A 9,649-nucleotide genomic window follows, 5' to 3' on the forward strand; every position below is an offset into this window, starting at 1 on the left:
CCGACGGTGATCACATCGACTCTGGAACCATTCCCGACGCGCATCGTCACCTCGTCCTTCGCCAGTCTCTGCTTATTCCGCTGCTCCTGCTTTGAGTTACAAATGTGAGCAACGACACCGGTATCAAATACCCAGGAGCTACTACGAGCACTGGTAAGGTACACATCAATTACATGTATATCACATATACCTTTAGTGTTGTCGGCCTTCTTGTCTGCTAAGTATTTGGGGCAGTTCCACTTCCAGTGACCCTTCCCTTTGCAATAAAAGCACTCAGTCTCAGGCTTGGGTCCATTATTTGACTTCTTCCCGGCAGCTGGCTTACCGGGCGCGGCAACTTCCTTGCCGTCCTTCTTGAAGTTCTTCTTACCCTTGCTTTTCTTGAACTTAGTGGTCTTATTCACCATCAACACTTGATGTTCCTTTTTGATCTCTACCTCTGCTGATTTCAGCATTGAATATACCTCAGGAATGGTCTTTTCCATCCCCTGCATATTGAAGTTCATCACAAAGCTCTTGTAGCTCGGTGGAAGCGACTGAAGGATTCTGTCAATAACCGCGTCATCCGGGAGATTAACTCCTAGCTGAGTCAATCGGTTGTGCAACCCAGACATTTTGAGTATGTGCTCACTGACAGAACTATTTTCCTTCATCTTACAGCTGAAGAACTTGTCGGAGACTTCATATCTCTCGACCCGGGCATGAGCTTGGAAAACCATTTTCAGCTCTTCGAACATCTCATATGCTCCGTGTTGCTCAAAACGCTTTTGGAGCCCTGGTTCTAAGCTGTAAAGCATGCCGCACTGAACGAGGGAGTAATCATCAGCACGAGACTGCCAAGCGTTCATGCCGTCTTGGTTCTCTGGGATGGGAGCTTCACCTAGCGGTGCTTCTAAGACATAATCTGTGGCGACCGATTCTCCGGGTACTAATTCCCAGAAAATGGCCCTTGTGCCCATCAGCCCCAGGATAACTGTTAGCTGATGAGGCACCAACTTGATACAAAAATTCCAAGCAAAATATAAAATTTGTAGTACAAGACCATTCTGGCCGGTGAGTACAACAAATGGTTTCTAGTGGTTGATGGCGGAAGCGGGTTGTGAATCATCAGTGTCTATGGGACTCCATTCCCCACGGGAACAGCTGACCAGGTTAACTCCTATCTTCGCGAGGCTGCTATCACTGTTGCTTAGGTTCCGGGGCTGTCATCACGTCGCTCCTCTTCGTGCAAGAAATCTGGCCAAGACAATAGCCAGGGACAAGCCAGTGAGTACTTTGAATGTACTCGCAAACATTATGAACACGACATAATATGACAGCTATGTGCTGAAAATATTATATGAACATGACGTCAGTCACCAATGATAAATAAAACTCTGATGCGTACGAGCATATTAAATATGAATATGCAATAACATAGCAATATTAAAATTATGAAATAAATAATAAACATGCCGCAGTCGGGCGTCTGAGCGACACCACATACAGGGCTTTTAAAAGAAATGCCACAGTCGGGCGTCTGAGCGACACCACATACAGGGCTTTAAAAGAAATGCCACAGTCGGGCGTTTGAGCGACACCACATACATGGCTTTAAAAGAAATGCCACAGTCGGGCGTCTGAGCGACACCACATACAGGGCTTTAAAAGAAATGCCACAGTCGGGCGTCTGAGCGACACCACGTAAAGGGCTTTAAAAGAAATGCCATAGTCGGGCGTCTGAGCGACACCACATACAGGGCTTTAAAAGAAATGCCACAGTCGGGCGTATGAGCGACACCACATACAGGGCTTTAAAAGAAATGCCACAGTCGGGCGTCTGAGCGACACCACATAAAGGGCTTTAAAAGAAACAATCATAGTGAATATCCCAGAGGTAGAACCATCCCAGAGATACTCGATGATAACAATAATATCACGGGTTAGTCAACAATAGTAATAATCATAATCATCACAAGTCACAAGTAGTAATTCCCGTTCTGGTCTAACAGTTTCACCTCCTAAGACCGACACTTGACCCATCCCAGACTGTAGTCCTTAACCATGGACACGGCTATTCAAATAGATTTAATCTCTGCAGAGGGTGTACTCTTTACCCACGTGTAACGGATTTCTTTAGTCCATCGAGACTAATTTCGTCTATGGCCTTTTTGTTGAAAACACACCTAACTTGCACACACCAGCTTAACTCACACGTGTCTGGAATCACCCATGACACCTGTCAAGCCAACTCTAAGTGGGGAGGCTACAACCTCGCGTAGCATGGGATCAAATTTATATTGCACGCTCTAAGGGGTGGCCTCCCCTCTTGGTCTCAACCGGAAACACCCATGCCCCCGGACCAGGTGGCCTGCCTACCAGCTACAACCGGTATCTTCCACCCTGGCCTCTTTGTACGGTGTGTGCTAGGAAGAGGTTGAAAACTTACTGAACCGTACTCTACTTGATGTAGAGACGAGTGGTAGTATGAAACAAGTATGGGGGTTACTGGGACAAAACTCGATCTATGGCCGACTCAGGAGGTTTAAGTATTCCCTGCATGATTAGCATAACGATTATATTCCAACCAACAGAGTCACCGCTCATATTACCTTACCATGCCATACCAGACATAACCGTCCAGACGGAGACCGGCGACAAACTCATGCCTACCCAAGGCAGATGGTTTTCCCGGGTTCCTGTCGGTATGCATGCAAGGCACATGAGGATGATTATCATCACAGGTGTGATCATTTCCAACAGCATGGAAATCCCAAATATGCATCTATGCTCATGATCATTTCACATGAAATAATAATTTGTCCAACAAAGGAGGTAGTGTGATAAGTGTATCAATGAACACTCAAAAATATCATGCCAGAGTTCAGAATGCTTGCCTTCAATGTGTGGAAGGGCAGGGTGCACTCCAAAACTTTTGAAAGTTTTCTTCTCTCTCTCTCTAAAGTCCTTGAAACTGCGCCTCCACTTACTATATGTGGCGGCGGGGCTGCGTCACTGACAGTGGGCCCGCCTGGCCCACTGGTCATGTTTGACTAGTCCGCCTTCCTTCTTCTCCCTCTGTCCCGAGTGGAGGCGGGACTTCGGCGACTGTCGCCGTCGAACGGCGGGTCCTTGAGGGAAGCTGAGGGCGGGGATGGATCCGCGGGTCGAGGGTGATCCTACTGGTAGTCCTTGGTCGGCGGGGACGGCGTGGGCTGCTGGCGGCGAGCTTCGCGGCGGAGGAAAGCTTCGGGGCGAAGTGGTTTCGGGGCCGCGGTGGTTCCTGACCGAAATGGAGTAGGGGGATGTGATCACGGGAGGAAGGGAAAGTTCCTGGTGGAGAGAGTGGAGAGGGGGATGCCTCCGTTGTGCCGGAATGGCCTGGTTAGTGGCGGCGGCTGGAGTCACCGGAGAGGTTGAAGATGGCCTACTCCCCTCCAATTGGCGGCTAGGGGGCACTAGCGAGACGGTGTGAAGCTGCCTGCGTGCGGGCTTGAGCTCGGGTCTCCTTATATAGGCGATGGAGGTCGGTTTGCGGCGGCCGGGATAAGCTTGCCGGCGAACCGCCCTGCTGTAGCTAGGGCGACGTGGCGGCGACGAGCGCTAGTGGACACGATCGCGGATGAGTACGCACTGTTCTAGGAGGCAGGTGGCAAGCGTTGGCGGCTTGGACGGTGCTGCCACGGCCGGGCCTGCAAGCGGCCGTCAGCTAGCCGCCACGGTTGTCCTGACGGCGGCGCTGTGTGGTGCCAGGTTGGTTGGGGAGGTGTGGAGATGCAAGGGGACACGGTGTGCTGGCTGGGGCCGGTCACGGGCCGGATTTGGGTGCGGGGTGCGACGCGGCGTATCGGGCGCACGGGTGCCAAACGCACGCTCTGGGCACGCCCAGAGCACGTCCGAGACATGCTCGACGAAATGCCAGGGCATCCTAGGGGTTGCGGTTGAGGCTGGCAATTAACAGGTCTAGTCTAGGCTTAGCAAGGGGACTAAGGGACATGGTGGATTGGTTAGGGGCTCAAGTTCACCATGTAAACTTGAATTCATGCCAAACCTGGCTGTGCACTCAGAGTGTTTGACAAAATGCCAAAGGCACCTAGGTAGTTCTTGGAGTGGCCAAAATTCTCCAGGGCAGTGTCTCTATGGGTGCAATAGAGTGTGGTGAAGTTAGTTTGCAAGAAGAAGAAACTTGCTAGTGCAAGTTTTGCAAAACTACACTTCTGGACAGGAAGTAAATGGCATTATAACATGGGCCAAAAGTGTTCCAAACAGGGCATGCTCCTAGACTTAGGGGTTTTGCAGGGTTGACTACAAGCAGGAGAAAGAATCAAGGGCCAAAGAGCAAGCAATAATGTGGTTGCTGTACAAACTATCATGTTGGACCAGTATGGAGATGAGGTTGATTCACTCAAAAAATTTAAAGAACATCCTTGGACCTTTGCATATAATGGAATCATATGCTGCTACTAACATCCCATAATTTTGGTGGAAGCTAGAAACAAATATTTAAAAGGGTTGCAGTGCAAAGATGCCTACTGGACCAGAGAAGAAAAACATGTGTAGCACTCAAAATATGCAATGAATGAAATATATTATTGCATAAAAGTGATTTAGAGGCATCACCTGACATCTCCAAATTTTGGTGGAATTTTTTGTTAAATTTATCAAATGGTTGTAGTACAAAAAGAGCTCCAAACTTTAAACAAGTCATTTTAAAGAAAATAGCTCAAGGTGAAATAATTTAATAAATAAACCTACTGATTAGGAAATTGTTTTAATGAGATGGCATAGAAGTCCAATATTTTGGAAAGCTCCACTTGGGAAAAATAAAACTCATTAACATAAAAAGAAGAGTTTTCTTTCTGAAATCCACAGTAATGTCCAGAATGCAAAAATTTTAAAACTCCTGGCAAAATTTTAATATCAAAACTTGGTTAAATTTTGGGGTGTTACTTTCTTTGCAGCTATGAGGATGATCCTCAGGTTCCGGACCCAGTCCGTATAGTTGCTGCCATCATCTTTCAGCTTGGTTTTCTCTAGGAACGCGTTGAAGTTGAGGTGGACATGAGCGTTGGCCATTTGATCTACAAGACATATTTGCAAAGATTTTAGACTAAGTTCATGATAATTAAGTTCATCTAATCAAATTATTTAATGAACTCCCACATAGATTAGACATCCCTCTAGTCATCTAAGTGATACATGATCCGAGTCGACTAGGCCGTGTTCGATCATCACGTGAGACGGACTAGTCATCATCGGTGAACATCTCCATTTTAATCGTATTTTCCATACGACTCATGTTCGACCTTTCGGTCTCTTGTGTTCCGAGGCCATGTCTATACATGCTAGGCTCGTCAAGTTAACCTAAGTGTTTTGCATGTGTAAATCTGTCTTACACCCGTTGTATGTGTATGTGAACGTTAGAATCTATCACACCCGATCATCACGTGGTGCTTCAAAACGACGGACTTTCGCAACGGTGCACAGTTAGGGGGAACACTTTCTTGAAATTATTATGAGGGATCATCTTATTTACTACCGTCGTTCTAAGTAAACAAGATGCATAAACATAATAAACATCACATGCAATTAAACAGTGACATGATATGGCCAATATCATATAGCTCCTTTGATCTCCATCTTCGGGGCTCCATGATCATCTTCGTCACCGGCATTACACCATGATCTCCATCATCGTGTCTCCATGAAGTTGCTCGCCAACTATTACTTCTACTACTATGGCTAACGGTTTAGCAATAAAGTAAAGTAATTACATGGAGTTGAATCATTGACATGCTGGTCATACAATAATTAAGACAACTCCTATGGCTCCTGCCGGTTGTCACACTCATCGACATGCAAGTCGTGATTCATATTACAAGAACATGATCTCATACATCACATATATCATTCATCATTCATCACAACTTTTGGCCATATCACATCACAATCATATGCTGCAAAAACAAGTTAGACGTCCTCTAATTGTTGTTGCATGTTTTACGTGGCTGCAATAGGGTTCTAGCAAGAACGTTTTCTTACCTACGTAAAAGCCAGAACGTGATTTGTCAACTTCTATTTACCCTTCATAAGGACCCTTTTCATCGAATCCGCTCCAACTAAAGTGGGAGAGACAGACACCCGCTAGCCACCTTATGCAACTAGTGCATGTCAGTCGGTGGAACCTGTCTCACGTAAGCGTACGTGTAAGGTCGGTCCGGGCCGCTTAATCCCACAATACCGCTGAAGCAAAATAAGACTAGCAGTGGCAAGAAAGTTGACAACATCTACGCCCACAACAAAATTGTGTTCTACTCGTGCAAAGAGAACTACGCATAGACCTAGCTCATGATGCCACTGTTGGGGAACGTTGCAGAAAATAAAATTTTCCTATGGTTTCACCAAGATCAATCTATGAGTTCATCTAGCAATGAGAGAGAGGAGTGCATCTACATACCCTTGTAGATCATGCGGAAGCGTTCAAGAGAACGGGGTTGAGGGAGTCGTACTCGTCTTGATCCAAATCACCGATGATCCTAGTGCTGAACGGACAGCACCTCCGCGTTCAACACACGTACAGTTGGGGAATACGTCTCCTCCTTCTTGATCCAGCAAGGGGGAAGGAGAGGTTGATGGAGATCCAGCAGCACGACGGTGTGGTGGTGGATGCAGCAGGGATCCCGGCAGGGCTTCGCCAAGCGTCTGCGAGAGGGAGAGGTGTAGCAAGGGGGAAGGGAGGCGCCAAGTGCATGGGTGCGGCTGCCCTCCCTCCCCCCTCTTTATATAGGGTCCCCAAGGGGGGCGCCGGCCCTAGGAGATTGAATCTCCAAGGGGGGCGGCGGCCAAGGGGGTGCCTTGCCCCCCAATGCAAGTGGAGGCGCCCCCCACCCCTAGGGTTTCCAACCCTAGGCGCAGGGGGGCCCAAAGGGGGGAGCACCAGCCCACTAGGGGCTGGTTCCCCTCCCACTTCAGCCCATGGGCCCCTCCGGGATAGGTGGCCCCACCCGGTAGACCCCCGGGACCCTTCCTGTGGTCCCGGTACAATACCGGTGACCCCCGAAACTTTCCCGATGGCCGAAACTCGACTTCCTATATATAATTCTTTACCTCCGAACCATTCCGGAACTCCTCGTGAAATCCGGGATCTCATCCGGGACTCCGAACAACTTTCGATTTACTGCATACTCATTTCTCTACAACCCTAGCGTCACCGAACCTTAAGTGTGTAGACCCTACGGGTTCGGGAGACATGCAGACATGACCGAGACGCCTCTCCGGTCAATAACCAACAGCGGGATCTGGATACCCATGTTGGCTCCCACATGCTCCTCGATGATCTCATCAGATGAACCACGATGTCTAGGATTCAAACAACCCTATATACAATTCCCTTTGTCAATCGCTACGTTACATGCCCGAGACTCGATCGTCGGTATCCCAATACCTCGTTTAATCTCGTTACCGGCAAGTCACTTTCTCGTACCGTAATGCATGATCCCGAGACCAGACACTTGGTCACATTGAGCTCATTATGATGATGCATTACCGAGTGGGCCTAGAGATACCTCTCCGTCATACAGAGTGACAAATCCCAGTCTCGATTCGTGCTAACCCAACAGACACTTTCGAAGATACCCGTAGTGCACCTTTATAGTCACCCAGTTACGTTGTGACGTTTGGTACACCAAAGCACTCCTACGGTATCCGGGAGTTGCACAATCTCATGGTCTAAGGAAATGATACTTGACATTTGGAAAAGCTCTAGCTAAACGAACTACACGATCTTTGAGCTATGCTTAGGATTGGGTCTTGTCCATCACATCATTCTCCTAATGATGTGATCCCGTTATCAATAACATCCAATGTCCATAATCAGGAAACCATGACTATCTGTTGATCAACGAGCTAGTCAACTAGAGGCTCACTAGGGACATGTTGTGGTCTATGTATTCACACGTGTATTACGATTTTCGGATAATACAATTATAGCATGAATAACAGACAATTATCATGAACAAAGAAATATAATAATAACCATTTATTATTGCCTCTAGGGCATATTTCCAACAGAACCAGCCCCTGGTGGGCTGGTGCGCCCCCCTTGGGGCCCCCTGCCCCTAGGGTTGGAAACCCTAGGGGTGGGGGCACCTCCACCTGGCTTGGAGGGCAAGTTTCCCCCCTGGCCGCCGCCCCCCCTTGGAGAATGCATCTCCTAGGGCCGGCGCCCCCCTAGGGGCCCTATATAAAGAGGGGGGAGGGAGGGCAGCCTCACCCTTGCTCTTGGTGCCTCCCTCTCCCTCTGCTACACCTCTCCCTCTCGTAGAAGCTTGGCGAAGCCCTGCCGAGATCGCTGCTGCATCCACCACCAGGCCGTCGTGCTACTGGATCTCCATCAACCTCTCCTTCCCCCTTGCTGGATCAAGAAGGAGGAGACATCTTGCCCAACCGTACGTGTGTAGAACGTGGAGGCGCTGTCCGTTCAGCACTAGGATCATCGGTGATTTGGATCACGATGAGTATGACTCCCTCAACCCCGTTCTCTTGAACGCTTCCGCTCACGATCTACAAGGGTATGTAGATGCACTCCTCTCTCTCGTTGCTAGATGAACTCATAGATTGATCTTGGTGAAACGTAGGAAATTTTTTATTTTCTACAACGTTCTCCAATAGTGGCATCATGAGCTAGGTCTATGCGTAGTTCTCTTTGCACGAGTAGAACACAAATTTGTTGTGGGCGTAGATGTTGTCAACTTTCTTGCCACTACTAGTCTTATTTTGCTTCAGCGGTATCGTGGGATGAAGCGTCCCGGACAAACCTTACACGTACGCTTACGTGAGACAGGTTCCACCGACTGACATGCACTAGTTGCATAAGGTGGCTAGCGGGTGTCTGTCTCTCCCACTTTAGTTGGAGCGGATTTGATGAAAAGGGTCCTTATGAAGGGTAAATAGAAGTTGGCATATCACGTTGTGGCTTTTACGTAGGTAAGAAAACGTTTTTGCTAGAACCCTATTGCAACCACGTAAAACCTGCAACAATAATTAGAGGACGTCTAACTTGCTTTTGCAGCAAATGCCTGTGATGTGATATGGCCAAAAGTTGTGATGGATGATATATATGTGATGTATGAGATCATGTTCTTGTAATAGGAATCACGACTTGCATGTCGATGAGTATGACAACCGGCAGGAGCCATAGGGGTTGTTTTAATTATTGTATGACCTGCGTGTCAATGATTAAACGCCATGTAATTACTTTACTTTATTGCTAAACTGTTAGCCATAGTAGCAAAAGTAATAGTTGGCAAGCAACTTCATGGAGACACGATGATGGAGATCATGATGATGGAGATCATGGTGTCATGCCGGTGACGAAGATGATCATGGAGCCCAAAAGATGAAGATCAAAGGAGCTATATGATATTGGCCATATCATGTCACTATTTGATTGCATGTGATGTTTATCGTGTGTTTGCATCTTGTTTACTTAGAACGACGGTAGTAAATAAGATGATCCCTCATAATAATTTCAAGAAAGTGTTCCCCCCTAACTGTGCGCCGTTGCGAAAGTTCGTTGTTTCGAAGCACCATGTGATGATCGGTTGTGATAGATTCTAACGTTCACATACAACAGGTGTAAGACAGATTTACACATGCAAAACACTTAGGT

The sequence above is a fragment of the Triticum aestivum genome, chromosome 1B (assembly GCF_018294505.1).
Source record: "Triticum aestivum cultivar Chinese Spring chromosome 1B, IWGSC CS RefSeq v2.1, whole genome shotgun sequence".
In the NCBI taxonomy this organism is placed as follows: domain Eukaryota; kingdom Viridiplantae; phylum Streptophyta; class Magnoliopsida; order Poales; family Poaceae; genus Triticum; species Triticum aestivum.